This window comes from Schistocerca americana, chromosome 6, assembly GCF_021461395.2.
Source record: "Schistocerca americana isolate TAMUIC-IGC-003095 chromosome 6, iqSchAmer2.1, whole genome shotgun sequence".
In the NCBI taxonomy this organism is placed as follows: domain Eukaryota; kingdom Metazoa; phylum Arthropoda; class Insecta; order Orthoptera; family Acrididae; genus Schistocerca; species Schistocerca americana.
In genome coordinates, this window is record NC_060124.1 from 524,945,962 (window position 1) to 524,963,634 (window position 17,673).

Below are 17,673 nucleotides of genomic sequence, written 5' to 3' on the forward strand. Positions count from 1 at the left end.
AATGCATTACATAGATTCTGGTTATGGACTGCTTGTTCACTGTACACATTCAATACATGTGTTGTCACTCTCCTGAATTTGATTAACAGGTGACAAGTTAAAATATCATACTCAGAAATAAATTACCACTAGCTGCAATCAAGAAACTTCATCTACAATTTATTGCTCCAACAGATTAGAATTTTTTTTATAATCATGTAGTGTAGCCTAATCATTTATATTGTAATGCTAGAACTGTAGCACTTCTAACATTTACTTTTTCAGTAATTATCATGTTGTAATTATTTGCTGATAGGAAACTTTTAAACAAAGCACTTGAATAGCAAGTTTTATTACATACCAATAATTCCCTGATATTTGTAAATCAGAATTTTAGATGCACTAAATTTCCACAAGACATAAGCACATGTTTCCAGAAGATGATGAAGCTAAAATAGTCCACTAAAGAATATGGTTGTAAAGATTACTCTTAACTGTTCACCAGAATTCTATTCATCCAACATGTCACATGCTGCAAGTAGACACATCAGACATCTTGAACAGTATCCAGCTTTGAGTTAAGTCTGCAGGAATAAGAAGTCACCTCACCACCTATCAAGTTTCACCTCAACAATGAACGACGTTTATTGCTCTTCTCACTTCGTGGCCCACTCTGCCTCTTTGTATTCAAAGTGCAGAGCTTTTGACTTTGTATGCCTCAGACCTGGTGGAAAAAAGTTTGATATTAAGAATAAGTTTTTAATAATTGCAGCTGAGAACATACCTAGTAATTATGGAAGAAAGATAAAGGTTGTCCAAATAGCTTTAGGTGGCTTATCCACTGATATGCTGCATGTGTTAAGCTAAAATCATTGTTACTTGACTGAAAAGGAATATTGTAAACTTTAAGTCTTTGTAAAACTGGAAGCTTATTCTCCCAGCAGCTGTTGAAGGAGTTACTACTGTTTTTGAAGCATTAAATTCCTATCTCCTCACCCTTGACAAGGGTTCCATCATCCTGGAGGTGGTTTGTAAAACCCTGCTTGCTTCACCACCCTTCTTCCTTTAAAGTATTTTCTCCAACAGTATCCTGAGCACTGAAAAAGAAAATATTAGTGTAATTAATCTTAAAGACAAAATATTTGTTGCTCAACAAATTAAAAGCCAGATAATACAAAAGATTTGACATGTGCAGGAAAAAGGAGTTTTGTGCAAAATGGTATCTCTTTGCAAAATCTCATCATGATCTTCTCTATGGATCATAAAGAATGGTGTGCAAGTACTGTTTGACCACAATAACTTGATGAATGAGCTAGTGCTGCCAGAAATGGAAAAAATGGGCATCACCTGAAAAATATTCATTTGTCTCAGAGGGCTGTCGATGTCAAGCTGCCCCTAGATGCTAAGTATTATGAAAGGCTTGTGCTTACTAGCAAGTAACATCTGTAAGCACTTGGTAAGGTGTTTACATTAGAACAAAATCTTATGCAAGTTTACCTGTTGGTCGCTGAGGCAAGTTTATTTTAGGAACTTTCTGCAAGTTGTTGCAGTTATTCTCAAACACCAAAGCAGTCTTCACTATTGTGATTACGTAGGCTTTCCTGGCGTAATAAGTCTTCAGTCTCTTTGGGTTTGCTGCCGGATCCTAAAATCAACTTCACTTGATGTTTCAGTGATCAAACTGGTCACCATCTTAAGGAAAATACTGCTTCTGCTGACGAGTCCGACTGAGAACTGACACCAGGTTGCAAATCGACATCCTATGTAGGCACCATTCAGTACACGGCGCATGCACCGCCAATCACGGTTTCTGCCTTCCAAGACAGGGAGGTGGCGCCGACCTTAGTGAAACACTGCTGGCAATGCTATATCGCAATCAAGGCCGCACTGAAGAACGTTCAGTTTTGATGCAAGATAATACAGGATTCCATGTCTTGCTAAGAGGAAACCCATTGTCTCTGTTGATTAAATTATCAGCCAACCTAATTTTAATCGCCTCTTTATAGACACTGTTCCAAAAACCGGAAATGTTGGCAACTACCACAGTTTCATCAAATTTCATACTGTGTCCCTCATTTAGGCAGTGTTCTGCTACTGCCGATTTTTCCGGCTGTTGTAGCCTCGTATGACAGTGATGTTCCACACACCTGTCATGCACTGTGCGAATCGAATGGCCAATGTAAGCTTTCCCACATTGACATGGAATTTTGTACACACCGGGTTTCCTAAGCCCCAAATCATCTTTCACAGAGCCGAGCAGAGCCCTAATCCTAGAAGGTGGATGGAACATACTCTTCATGTTAAAATTCCTTAAAATTCGTCCAATCTTAAATGATAAGCCTCCAGCATACGGAAGAAAGGCCACAGATCTATGTTCCTCTTCATACACCTCCGGAGATGGTCCAAACTCCATAGCCCGATGAATCTGCTTTTCGGTGTCTCCATTTTCCTTAAAAACAGCCATCAAATGCTCAAGTTCTTGGGTTAATCTGTCTGTGATGGAAATGGCATATGCTCTCTGTACCAAAGTCCTAAGGATGCCACTGCATTGGTGTGGTGGATGGAAACTCTTAGGTGCAGATACCAATCTCTGTGTGTCAGCTTTCGGTGAACACTGCATCCCAAAGTACCATCTGGTCTTTTATAAACCATAGCGTCTACAAATGGAAGCATCCCATCATTTTCAGCCTCCATAGTAAATTTGATACGGGGATGAAGGCAGTTGAAGTGGACCAAAAATCTGTTAAGAGCATCACGTCCATGCGGCAAGACGAAGAAGGTATCATCCACGTATCTCCAGGAGAACATTGGTTGCAAAGCTGAAGTCCTCAGTGCCATGTCATCGAAGTCCTCCATAAATAAATTGGCGACTATGGGTGACAAAGGACTACCAATAGCCACTCCGTCATTCTGTTCAAAAATGTTACCGTTAAATAAAAAAAAATACGTGGATGTCAACAAATGACAACAAAGATTCACCAGCTCTTCATCCAGTTTTTCACTGATCAAACTAAGGGACTCTTCCAGAGGAACTCGTTTAAGATTGGACAAATTTTAAGGAATTTTAACATTAAGAGTGTTCCGTCAACCTTCTAAGATTAGGGCTCTGCTCAGCTCTGTGAAAGATGATTTGGGGTGTGTACAAAATTTCGTGTCAGTGTGGGAAAGCTTACATTGGCCGTTTGATTCGCACAGTGCATGACAGGTGTGTGGAACATCACCGTCATATGAGGCTACAACAGCTGGAAAAATCGGCAGTAGCAGAACACTGCCTAAATGAGGGACACAGTATGAAATTTAATGAAACTGTGGTAGTTGCCATTTTTGGAACAGTGTCTACAAAGAGGCGATTAAAATTAGGTTGGCTGATAATTTAATCGACAGAGACAATGTGTTCCCTCTTAGCAAGACGTGGAATCCTGTATTATCTCGCATCAAAACTGAACGTTCTTCGGTGCAGCCTTGAGATACATCGTTGCCAGCAGTGTTTCACTAAGGGCGGTGCCGCCTCCCTGTCTTGGAAGGCAGAAACCGTGATTGGTGGCGCATGCGCCGTGTACTGAACGGTGCCTATATAGGACGTCGGTTTGCAACCTGGCGTCAGTTGTCAGTGGGACTTCATTAGCAGAAGCAGCATTTTCCTGAAGATGGCAACCAGTTTGATCGCCAAAATATCAAGTCAAGTTGATTTTAGGATCCGGCAGCAAACCCGAAGAGACTTTAAAGTCTTCACTATTGTTGAATTATTATTAATGAATAAAAATCATGACAAAAACCCCAAGATAAAAAAAGTTTAGAGTAACACCTATTGATGTTACAAAGGGACACCATTAATTACAATTGGAGCATTTCACTTAGATTAGACTCTGAGGATGTCACACGCAAATTCTGAATCTCTCTTGTCTATAGTATAATCAAATATTCGATAACAGGGAACAAAAATGTGGTGCAGTGTATCAAGAGACTCATTTAATTACTCTTAGATTTTTGCAAGCAGTGTTTACTAATTTTATCATAAATGTGATGCATTTATGTTTAAGGTAACATTAGAAAATCAGCTAAAATTTAAAGAATTTTGCCCTTCTGCTTTCCCTTGGTGAAACAAATTGATTGGCAACCTCATTTTGCAATTTTTTGACTGATGGCGCCAATTATTTGTGCTTAAAGGTTTCAGTGGTACATTTATTTAGGCCCATCTGTCTTTGTGCCATTTTTGCATCATTGCTGAACACACACACATCTTCTGTAAGTTCGAGAAACCCTTCCTCAAAATGACAGATCCAGCAAACACTTGTAGCAAGATGCAAGAAACTAGAACAAATTTTCACCCTACAGCAGTGTGTGTGCTGATTTGAAACTTGCTGACAAATTAAAACTGTGTGCCAGACCACCACTTGAACCTGGGAATCTGGTCTGGCACACATTTGTTTGTCAGCAAGTTTCCTGCAAGAAACTGTCTTCACTAATGTGCAAATTTCTTGAAGTTTATGAAACTACTGGGTGTTGGGGGGCGGGGGAGGTTCACAGATATGGTGTTTCCTATATTCCACCCAATTCCGTGAGTGTATGGATGATGTGCCATATCACTGCAGGAAGTTTGACTTAATGCTTAATAAATGTAATTTCAGGATTATGATGTTAGAGTAGTTGCAAGATAGGCAAATAAACTGCAATGATTTAATGATGAAGACTGAATTGTTGTCTAAAAAGGAAAACAAACCAGCCCCAGAATGGTATGTCATGAATAAAATCGCTGAGAGCATAGGCCATAGTCCATTTACTGCGCTACAACTGTAACCTAAATCCTATACAATAGGCATACACCAAAATAACACTATTTCAGAGAGAAAAATGTCACAGGTGATATGTCAGAGATCGCAGAATCTTGTTAATGCTGCTTTCATTTCAGTTACAGCAGAGGATTGGCACTGAAGTTACTGCAGCTTAGTCTAGCAGCTGGAACAAGAATAATTGACAAAAGATGGTCATCGATTGTTACCATCAATACCATGCTGCCTGGTGGTGGTGGTGGTGGTGGTGGTGGTGGTGGTGGTGGTGGTGGTGGTCTTGAATCAAACGTAGATGCCAGTGATCTTTAGTGAACATCATTTTTACAAATCTTCCGGGTACAGTTAATTACACTTAGTAAACATTACTGCTGAATCATCGCTTTATCGTGGACAAACAGTATTGCTTAAGAAAAGAACATTAAGGTTAACAGTTCGACTGTAATATGAAAAATATGGGGGAGCAGGCATTTTTTGTTAAAGAGGGGACAATATTCAGAAAAATTGATATTAGCCCATACTGTTCCGAAATAGATGGGAAATTCACCTGTGTAAATCTTGTGAATCATAAACTAATTATTGTAAGTCTCTATAGATCACCAAGTGGTGACGAGTGTTTTCTTTGAGAAATTTGAATTAATAATGGAAAAGTTGTTAAAATCTAAATAAAAAATTGCTGTCTGGGGGTACTTCAATATAGAAATGGGAAATGATTGTGAGCAAGACACAAAGTATTTTTTCAACCTACTCAGAATGTTCACTCTATATTGTAGCAATATAAATGCCACAGATTATGGAGCATGTATAGATAACATCATTGGTAACTTTGATAGGGATTTGTACACTGGCAGTATGGTAGGTGGGGATTTGCAGATCATGATCCAATACTTCTCACACTCAACCAAAACAAAACTGAAGGACTCCCCTACAACACAGGTGCCAATGCTAAGGAAAAGGTAATGTGGGTTAGAGCGCAGAAGGAAGAAGTAGTAAATCAGTTCATTCAGAAAATATAACTGTCAAGTGGGAATAAATAAAACTGACACTGCTTTTGAGAACTTCATTAAAATTTAATTAGATTTGTGGTATTCTTGTTCTCCTCTTATAAAAATCAATCATAAAAGCCAACCTATAAAGAAAAACATTAAGTGGTACACAGATGAACTTACCAATATGAGGGAAAAGATGTTATTGTTGTACCACATGTATAAAAATTCTCTTAAATATGGAGCAGAGCAGAAAGATGAATTGTACAAAGTGTATCTTGAATGTTAGAGAACATACAGAACTAAGCTTAGAATGTCAAAAAGAACAGCATATGAAAGATACATTGAAGGGGCTTCTAATAAGTGCAAAGCTGCATGGAATGTTGTTGCACAAGAGCATTGCAGAAATAATGAACATAGCATAGCTCTTGACCCGGATAAAGTTAATGGTTTTTTCATAGACTGTGTAAGTGATATTAGGAACAAAATTGAAACAACAAACACTTATGCAAGTGATCTACTTACGCAACAACCACCTGCAAACAATACCTTCAAATGGAGGACAATTGCACCCACTGAGATTACGAAGGTAGTGGCAAAGTTCTCAAACTCAAAGAGCATGGACTACTCTTGGTTGTCCAATTACATAATTAAAAAAACAGTGCATATAATTAGTGCACCGTTGGCCTTTCTTTTTAATAGATGTCCAGAGTTTGGCGTCTATCCTACAACTCTAAAAATATCGAAAGTTATCCCAGTGTATAAAAAAGGGGACAAACATGATCTCAAAAATTACCGACCAGTTTCAATAGTTCCCATTTTCTCGAAAATATTTGAATCTCTTATTTATAACCAACTAAACTACTACTTTGAGTTGCATAACTTACTCTCTAATAGTCAGTTTGGCTACCGAAAGGGAAGAAATACAACCACTGCAGTTCTTTCAATTGTGAATGAAGTAATAACAGCCTTCCAGAATAAAAAATAAAGCCTCACTTCTTTTATGTGATTTCAGTAAGGCACTTGACTGCATTTCTCATGATATCTTACTTGCTAAACTCAAATTCTATGGTGTACAAGACTCTGCATTGGCAGTAATTGAATCATCCTATAGGAAGCAGTTTGCCTCTGTCAGAAACACTCACAATTGCTAGAAGTTAAGACAGGAGTCCCACAAGGTTCTGTCCTTGGGCCCTTCTTTTTTATAGTTGCAGTCAATGATTTACCCCATTGTATCCCCAGTACTGTTATTCATGCTGATGACACAACTTTGCTTGCTCAACATGAGAAGATATCGGTTCTGCAAGATATGATGCAAGGTGGCCTGGAAGAAGCACTAAATTGGTTCTCATCAAATACACTGCTTTGCAATCCTGATAAAATTTATACTAGGATTGTCAAGAGGTAGAGGTGAAAGCAGTAAAATTCTAGGAAGTCATGAAGACTGTAAGTTAACGTGGGAAACACACATCAACCATACCTGCACAAAATTGTCTAGAGTTACATATTTAATGTGGAAACTGAGAAGCCTGGTGACAAAAGATTACTTAAGAGTTATTTATTTTGGACTCTTTCAGTCACATATAGAGTATGGACTGCTGATATGGGGACACTCTTTTCACATCACTGAAGTTCTAAAAATTCAGAAGAAAGTGATACGGGCAATGAGCAATTCTGGTATATCAAAGCACTGCGGGCCACTGTTCATTCAGCTGAAAATATTAACAGTTATTAATCTTTATATATATGCCTCAGCATTGTATGCAAAAAACAATATAGCAGATTTTGAAATGAGGGAAAACATACACCACCATAATACCAGAGGCAAAACAAAATTAGACATACATAGGCACAGGCTGACAAGAACAGGGAATTCCCATCCAATCAATAGTCTAAAAGTATTTAATGAACTTCCATTTTCTTCTTGGTCAGCTCACATAAGTAGTTTCAGGCGCAAGCTACTAAACTGGTCACTAATCAATCCTTTTTACAGTATAACAGAATTTATGAATATAAAATCAATTGACATTAATTTTTAAGGATTTCATTCTCTCTCTCTCTCTCTCTCTCTCTCTCTCTCTCTCTCTCTCTCTCTCTCTCTCTCTCTCTCTCTCTCTCTCTTTTTTTTGTGGTGGTCATATATGCAAGATCTTACATTAGTGAAGATATATAATCTGCTATGGGGCAATTGTTATAATCATTGCAACTTTTGTCAACATCTGGTTGTTGGAGTGTAAATTTTCATTTCTTTCTTCTCAAGTTGTTCATTTCCGTGATTATCATCATTTTTTGCATGATTTATCTGTCTCTCTTGTGTGCAACAGCCATCCTACACTTCAGCAAATCCAGGATACTTCTTTTGGGAACTCTGTTTTCTCTGCAATCTTCTCTATACTGCAACCAACTACTGACAGTGCTCAAGCCATGAAAGTGAAGTATTAATTGTAGAGTCCATCACCTTGTTTTGAACAAAGTTCTATAAAACTCCATCTGTTGATCCCCCCCCCCCCCCCCATGATTTGGTTATAATTTTCTACAACATATGGACAGACTATTTCCACATACTGTTGCTCCTTTTCTGCACAGTCTTTTTACTTTTACATGTGGTTCTACGCCTGCACAAGTTCATGCCAAAACCACTTTCTGGTTGTCTTTCCAATACTACAACCAGGGCACCAACAAGAACAGACATATTCATGGCACTCACCCCTCTAAGCATTTCCTTCTATTAGTTTCACATCTTTGATGTGATTCACCACGATGATGCCTGTGGCATCAATTCCTATTTTCTGTATAGCCTCTAGCAATTGAACTGAAGTAAAATACTGGTCACGGAACACACAACTTCCTGGGGGCAATGTTTCAGTAAGTCTCCGTACAAAGGCAAAGCAGGACCTAGACCCATATTTTGGTCTCTTAGTGGTGTGCTATCACCTTGGTAAATCTCAAAATGCGAAGAGCGAATAATAAATTTTTTCAGTCCAGCAGGTCTACATTTATTCTTCGCATAATGTTTGTCAACAACAACCCAAAAAGGCACCATTTGCTCAAATAGAGTGAAAATTTATTCCTTGACATATTTTGGCAGTGACTTCTGTGTCAATGACCAGTTGTTTTTTCCACAATTTGTTTACTTGAGCTTGAAATGGGACTACTTTCGAATCCCTATCTGAAATTCCTTCCTCGGTTCAGTATCCCCTGAATTTTTAACTTTCTGGACTTTATACTGTTATGTATATACCCAGTTCCAATAGTAAACCACTTATTAAAAAATTAACAGAAATGAGTTTACTATCTCAGATTAAATTTCACATTAATATGTTACCCGATTTCAATTATCAACTAAGGGGAGTAAGCCATTTGTTGATAATCCAACTTTGAAATTTCAAGATACACATTGTGCAGCCATGTTGCACCACATTCTTGAAAATTTACTTCTCCCCCATTTCTGAAAAGCTACAATGTTTATTCATTATGATTATTTAAAATGAAAACTCTACTTGAGAGCTATCCACAATATCCTTAACAATATTTTATGCAAAAAGATTTGTTTATAATTAACTAAAATGTAATTTAAATGGTTGTACTGCAAAACTCATTGAAATTATATATTAAATTGAGTAAATTTTCCCAGATTGAATATCAGAACATGTAGGGCACTATGTCGCCCATTTTTTGATGTAAGTAATAAAAATCATCCAATGACTCCTAATTTTTATTTTGTAAATCTTTCATTTAACAATGTGTTCAATTGTTCAGTTTTATATAAAATGGTAGAGGCAGTAGAATAGACAGTGACACAGCCACAGGCAGTCAGCATGCCTGCATTATTGTCTTTCAGGAGATGTTTGTATGAGACCCTTGCGGAGGCTTTCGGACAGGAAATGTCAATATCACCAATGTACATCCAAATTGGTCATAATACAAAATAAGAAAAGTGAAACACTCCATGTTTTATTTAAAAATTAGTACATCAGCAATGTTAAATGTTGGATCTTTCTGAAGCAACAACCTCAGGAATATTCAAGTTGAGTCTCTCATATAGAGCAACTAAATTATTGTGTGAGCTGTTATTAATTGTGACTGAAACTTTCTAATTTTCAATCATCACCACCATCACCATCATCACCATCATCATCATCATCATCATCATCATACGTGTGAGTGGTGGAGCCCAAACTATTAACTTGCTCTGATGGTATGACTGAGAATTCACTATTACTACACTGTAATTATAGATTGAACGACAAAACAGAATATTTTATACTCACTCAGCATCAGTGGTTATTAAAATGCTTCCCTTATCTCACACATTTGAAGGTATTGTTTTAAGCTCCCTCTGGAGGTGACTGTATCAACAAAATGAATGTTTTGTCTGACAGAGAGAAACCTATCTCTAGACATGCACTCACTTGAAATTCATAGCACCAGGCCTTTTTCCAAATACATAGGTAACCTAGGGTAAGAGATACAGCCTGATACTAACTACATGCAAAAAGTTTTTACTGCTTCTGGGGTGGAGAATCATGCGTTTATATAATAAAAAAATAACAGTTAAAATCAAGACATGACCTCAGTACGGTAAGTGGAGACACACTTTGAAGTATCACCTATTGAATTAAATTAACAGAAGTTCTAGGTAAAGTCTCAAGCACAAAGGTCAACATAATTCTGTGTGGGGACATTAACATCAACATTAATATCATAAATGAATCGAGCAGCACCCTCATAAATATCTTTCAAAGTTTTGGTATGTCCTTGTTGGTCAATAGTGCAATGAGAGTTACTGCAATGACTGCATCAGTAATTGACCATGTGGCCACAAATATGTACAGGGAAAAACATGATATATCTGTAAAAGATCTCTATCAGACCATCTCTGTCAAATAACAACAGTAAAATCAGGCATCAAATCATTCCCTAAACTAAAAGCCTACAAGTGGCATCTATTAGAAATCAAAATAAATGCAAAAATAAACAGAAAAGATTTTTCAAAAGAACTAGCAAAACAAAGCTCAGATGAAGTGTCTAAGGAAACCAATGTGAATATCAAATTCTCTAAATTCTCCACATTATTTAAACTGAACTCTGAAAAGGCAGTTCCAGAAGTATGCCTGTCTGCATCATCATCATCTCACAAAAACAGGTGGATAACAGCAGGTCTTAACAAGTTCTCCCAAACACTTAAATACCTCAGTTCCATTATAAAGTTGCAATGATCCAAAATTCTTAAATTTCTATTGTAGATACAAAAAGATCTATAGGAAGGTGCTGATTGATGCAAAAAAGTCATTTAATGACAAAATATTATATAATGCAGAGAACAAAAGCAAAGCAGTCTGGGATGTTGTTTGTTGTTGTGGTCTTCAGTCCTGAGACTGGTTTGAAGCTGCTCTCCAAGCTACTCTATCCTGTGCAAGCTATTTCATCTCCCAGTACCTACTGCAGCCTACATCCTTCTGAATCTGCTTAGTGTATTCATCTCTTGGTCTCCCTCTACGATTTTTACCCTCCACGCTGCCCTCCAGTACCAAATTGGTGATCCCTTGAAGCCTCAGAACATGTACTACCAACCGATACCTTCTTCTAGTCAAATTGTGCCACAAACTCCTCTTCCCCCCAATTTTGTTCAATGCCTCTTCATTAGTTACGTGATCTACCCATCTAATCTTCATCATTCTTTTGTAGCACCACATTTTCAAAAGCTTCTATTCTCTTCTTGTCCAAACTATTTGCCATCCATGTTTCATTTCCATACATGGCTACACTCCATACAAATACTTTCACAAACGACTTCCTGACACTTAAATCTATACTCGCTGTTAACAAATTTCTCTTCTTCAGAAACTCTTTTCCTTGCCATTGCCAGTCTACATTTTATATCCTCTCTACTTTGACCATCATCAGTTATTTTGCTCCCCAAATAGCAAGACTCCTTTACTACTTTGTCACATTTCCTAATCTAATTCCCTCAGCATCACCCAAGTTAACTTGACTATATTCCATTATCCTCGTTTTGCTTTTGTTGATGTTAATCTTATACCCTCCTTTCAAGACACTGTCCATTGCGTTCAACTGCTCTTCCAAGTCCTTTGCTGTCTCTGGCAGAATTAGAATGTCATCGGTGATCCTCAAAGATTTTATTTTTTTCCATGGATTTTAATACCTACTCCGAACTTTTCTTTTGTTTCCTTTACTGCTTGCTCAATATACAGATTGAATAACATTGGGGAGATGCTACAACCCTGCCTCACTCCCTTCCCAACCACTGCTTCCCTTTCATGTCCCTCGACTCTTTATAACTGCCATCTGGTTTCTGTACATATTGTAAATAGCCTTTTGCTCCCTGTATTTTACCCCTGCCACCTTCAGAAGTGAAAGAGATTATTCCATTCAACATTGTCAAAAGCTTTCTCTAAGTCTACAAATGCTAGAAATGTAGGTTTGCCTTTTCTTAATCTAGCTTCTAAGATAAGCCGTAGGGTCAGTTTTGCCTCACGTGTTTCAACATTTCTTCGGAATCCAAACTGATCTACCCCGAGGTCAGCTTCTACCAGTTTTTCCATTTGTCTGTAAAGAATTTGTGGTAGTATTTTGCAGCCGTGACTTATTAAACTGATAGTTCGATAATTTTCACATCTGTCAACACCTGCTTTCTTTGGGATTGGAATTATTATATTATTCTTGAAGTCTGAGGGTATTTCACCTGTCTCAGACATCTTGCTCACCAGATGGTAGAGTTTTGTCAGGAATGGCTCTCCCAAGGCTGTCAGTAATTCCAATGAAATGTTGTCTACTCCCGGGGCCTTGTTTCAACTCAGGTCTTTCAGTGCTCTGTCAAACTCTTCATGCAGTATCATGTCTCCCATTTCATCTTCATCTACATCCTCTTCCATTCCCATGATATTGTCCTCAAGTACATCAACCTTGTATAGACCCTCTATATACTCCTTCCACCTTTCTGCTTTCCCTTCTTTGCTTTCCCTTCTTTGCTTAGAACTGGGTATCCATGTGAGCTCTTGATATTAATACAAGTGGTTCTCTTTTCTCCAAAGGTCTCTTTAATTTTCCTGTAGGCAGTATCTATATTACCCCTAGTGGGATAAGCCTCTACATCCTTACATTTGTCCTCTAGCCATCCCTGCTTAGCCATTTTGCACTTCCTGTCAGTCTCAATTTTGAGTCCTTTGTATTCCTTTTTGCCTGCTTCATTTACTGCAGTTTTATATTTTCTCCTTTCATCAATTAAATTCAATATTTCTTCTGTTACCCAAGGATTTCTACTAGCCCTCGTCTTTTTACCTACTTGATCCTCTGCTGCCTTCACTACTTCATCCCTCAAAGCTACCCATTCTTCTTCTCCTGTTTTTCTTTCCCCTGTTGCTGTCAACTGTTCCCTTATGCTCTCCCTGAAACTCTGTACAACCTCTGGTTTATACAGTTTATCCAGGTCCCACCTCCTTAAATTCCCACCTTCTTGCAGTTTCTTCAGTTTTAATCTACAGTTTATAACCAATACATTGTGGTCAGAGTCCACATCTGCCCCTGGAAATGTCTTGCAATTTAAAACCTGGTTCCTAAATCTCTGTCTTACCATTATATAATCTATCTGAAACCTGTCAGTATCTCCAGGCTTCTTCCATGTATACAACCTTCTTTTATGATTCTTGAACCAAGTGTTAGGTATTATTAAGTTATGCTCTGTGCAAAATTCCACTAGGCAGCGTCCTCTTTCATTTCTTACCCTCAATCCATACTCACCTACTATGTTTCCTTCTTTTCCTTTCCCTACTATCGAGTTCCAGTCACCAATGACCATTAAATTTTCGTCTCCTTTCACTATCTGAATAATTTCTTTTATCTCCTCATACATTTCATCAATTTCTTCATCATCTGCAGAGCTAGTTGGCATATAAACTTGTATTACTGTAGTAGGTGTGGGCTTCGTGTCTATCTTGGCCACAATAAGGCGTTCACTATGCTGTTTGTAGTAGCTTACCCGCACTCGTATTTTTTATTCTTTATTAAACCTACTCCTGTATTACCCCTATTTGATTTTGTATTTATAACCCTGTATTCACCTGACCAAAAGTCTTGTTCCTCCTGCCACCGAACTTCACTAATTCCTACTATATATAACTTTAACCTATCCATTTCCCTTTTTAAATTTTCTAACCTACCTGCCCGATTAAAGGATCTGACATTCCACGCTCCGATCCGTAGAATGGACATCTGGGATGTTATTAAAAAAACAAAACAAAAAAAAGAGAGGAAACTGGGAGAGGCAAACAAATGCAGAATAACATACTGCCAAGGGAGGGGGATAAGGTTATAAATGATAAATTATCCACAACACTTAGCAAACTGTGTAAACAAACATTTTTCAAGTATTGCGGAGAAGTTACACCAACACTTCCCCAAAAGAATGCAACACCTGTAAATAATGTTGCACAAGATAAAATGATGTTACTTCCAACCACAGATAATGATGTCAGTAAAACTGTTTCAGAACTAAAAAATAGTGTCAGTAGGCTTAGATGAAGTACCAGTGTGTGTACTGAAACAATTTATAGAGATTATACAAGCCCCCTTAACAAATATAATAGTCCCTCACATCAGGGACATTTCCAGAGCAGTTAACAGGCAAGAGCTGTACATTTGCTTAAGAAAGGTAATGCAAAAGACACAGAAAATTACCAGCCTGTTTCCCTAGTGTCACCATTTCCAAAAATAATAAAAGCAATTATGAAAGACAGATTAATGAAATACCTGAATAAATACAATCTTTTACGGGAATCACAGTTTGGTTTCCCAAATGACAAAAATACGGAGTCAGCCACAGTACTATTGGCAATAATTGTACTTCATGCTCTTGACAAAGATGAGTGTCATAGGCATATTTTTGAATCTTTCTAAGGCCTTTGATACAGTCAACCATAAGATTCTATTAAATAAATTAGAAGTATTAGGAATAAAAGGGGTAGCTAATGACTGGTTTCAATCATACCTAGCAGATGGAGTACAAAGAGTAGAGATAACACATACTTGAAATAGCTCTAAACGTTTAGTAAAACACTTGTCAGAACCAAAATACATTAACATAGAGGTTCCGCAAAGTAGCATATTAGGACCAATACTGTTCCTGATATACAGGGTGGTCCATCTGAAGTTACATATGAGATTATCTCGAAAACTATACATCGGGTAAAAACAGTGTGTAAGACAAGTTTGTAAACTCAAAGGGGGACATCAAATGATGCTACACACGACCTCCAGCCCCAGCCCTCGTGGGTGGGGTGGGGGGCAACTTTTAAATCCTAAGTGGAGACACCATTTTTATTGCAGATTCAGATTCTCCATAAAAAAGTAATCAAGTTTTGTCTGAAACATTTTTAAACCATTGACAGATGGCGCTGAAATCAAGAAAAATTAAAATTGGGGAAGAACTCAGATTTATTTAGAATGATGCGAGGACACATCAAATCATTACAAAATGTGCACCAGTTCTTTCATTACGCCAAATTAAGCTTTTTTTTTTTTAAAAAAAAAAGAAATATATCCTACCTGCCGCAGTTTTTGATGTAGGAAGGCGGAATGGTATTAAAATCTTGTTAGGGAACTCTTCACAACTGCATTACTCACCCGACTGTGGCACTACCGTGGACAAGCTGTGAACTACGGCTCAGTATAAAGATCGGTGCAATGTGACCAGACGTCAGACTGTGAACCATAAAAATCAACTGATGAAAGTAAATTATTCTTTAGTGCTACATGGCTCACCCTCCCCCAACAGAGATAGTTGATATGATGTTAATTTTAGGTGAATGCTCTAACAATTATGCTGCAGCTGCGCAATTGTATGTGGATTGTTTCCCAAACAGACAACATCCAAGCAAAAACATTACTCGAAATTGCACTCAATGAGCTCGAAATGGATACATGCACCATCCACCTCGTCATCGTGAAAACAATAAAAATGACACTCGTACCCTTACGGTTCTTGCTTGTGTACAACTGGATCCCAAAATGAGTAGTCGTGCAATTCAGAGACAAACTGGAATACCAAAATCAACTGTTTTGAGGATTCTGAAGGCACATAAATATCGTGTGTATCATATCACAATGACACAGGCATGAACGCCGAAAGATATGCAAATACGCGTGCTTTTCTGCCGATGGGCCTTGGAAATAAGAGGTGACAATGATCTTCTAGATACATTATGTTCACCAATGAAGCTACATTCAAAAACAATGGCAAATTAAATCATCATGATTGTCATTATTGGTCCCCTGTCAATCCACAATGGCACAGACCCATTGACAATCTACAGAAATTGTCATTAAAGGTCTGGTGTGGAATTTTAAACGGTTACTTGGTGGGACCATATCTTTTGACTAGAATGTTACTGGGGAATCTTATTTACAACTTCTCTGTGAAAATTTGTTGGAGCTAATGAAAGATATTGATTTAGAAACTAGGCAATGAATGTGGTTCCAACAGGATGGAGCAGCTCCCCATTATGCTAAAAATGTGCAGTTATTTAAATGTGGGGTTATTTAAAAAATACCAAGAGATGTGCTGCTCAAAACTGGACAACTTCCGCAGATGATTGACATTATGCATTGAAGCAACTGGGGATAATTTTGAACAATTTCTTCGTGGCTAATTTCATTAATTAAGCACCCCAAATTGTGAGAGGCAAGGGGACTCACACTAATGAAGCACCCCATGGAATATCATTCTACAACGTCTGTGTTGTTGTTCCTGAGTAACACTAAAAGTAGGATACAGTACATTTTATAAAAAAAATAGCATAATTTGGCATAACAAAAGAATTGGTGCACATTTTTTTATCAATTTGATGCGTCTTTCTTGGATAATTCCAAATAAAACAGAGTTCTTCCCCAATTTTACTTTTTCTCAATTTCAGCGCCATCTGTCAATGGTTTAGAAAATGTTCCAGCAAAATTTGATTACTTTTTATGGGGAATCTGAATCTGCAACAAAAAATTGGTGTTTCCATTTAAGATTTAAAAGTTGCCCCCCCCCCCCCCCCCCCCCCCCCCAACCTACTTAAGGGGGGCAGGGGCTGGAGGTCATATGTAGTATCATTTTATGTCCGCCTTTGAGCTTACAAACTTGTCTTCCTCACTATTTTTACCCAATGTATAGTTTTCGAGATAATCTCATCCGAAACTTCAGATGGACCACCCTGTACATCAATGACTTTCCCAGTAGTTTACTCAAGGTGGAAAAAATTCTCTTCACTGATGACAGCAGTATTAGTCACTGAGAAAATGAGAACTGCCTGGAGAGAAAGCAAATGTAACTCTCAAGGAAGTTTATGATTGGTCAGTAAACAATAAAGTGACATTGAACATAAAGAAAAGTAATGCCATGCATTTCTGTTTGAAGAGGAGAAAATGACAATATTAAATTAAATATAGATGGCACCTCTATAGACTATGTAACAAATGCAGAGCTTCTAGGAATGAATATTGATTCTCAGCTGAAGCAGTGTGAACACACACACACACAAGTACTAGCAAACAGAATGTCGTCAGCATGTTATGCCCTTTGAATCCTATCATCATTGTGTAACATGCAGTGACTTTTAGTGACCTACTATTCATATGTACACTCAGTTCTTAGCTATGGCATTAATTTTTTGGGAAACAAATGCACAAAATATGAACACAATTTTCAAACTCCAGAAAAGAGCTATAAGAATAATGACCAAAAATAGTCGAGCTCATTGTAAAGATCTGTTCAAAACACTGGGGATTTTAACTGCTCCATGTGAATACATTTACCAGTCAGCTGTACACACAAAAAAAGATACATTGGTAATTACTGCACAAACAGCTCTGTCCATGACCATGGAACAAGAGCTAGACTCAACTTACATTTACCAAGCATA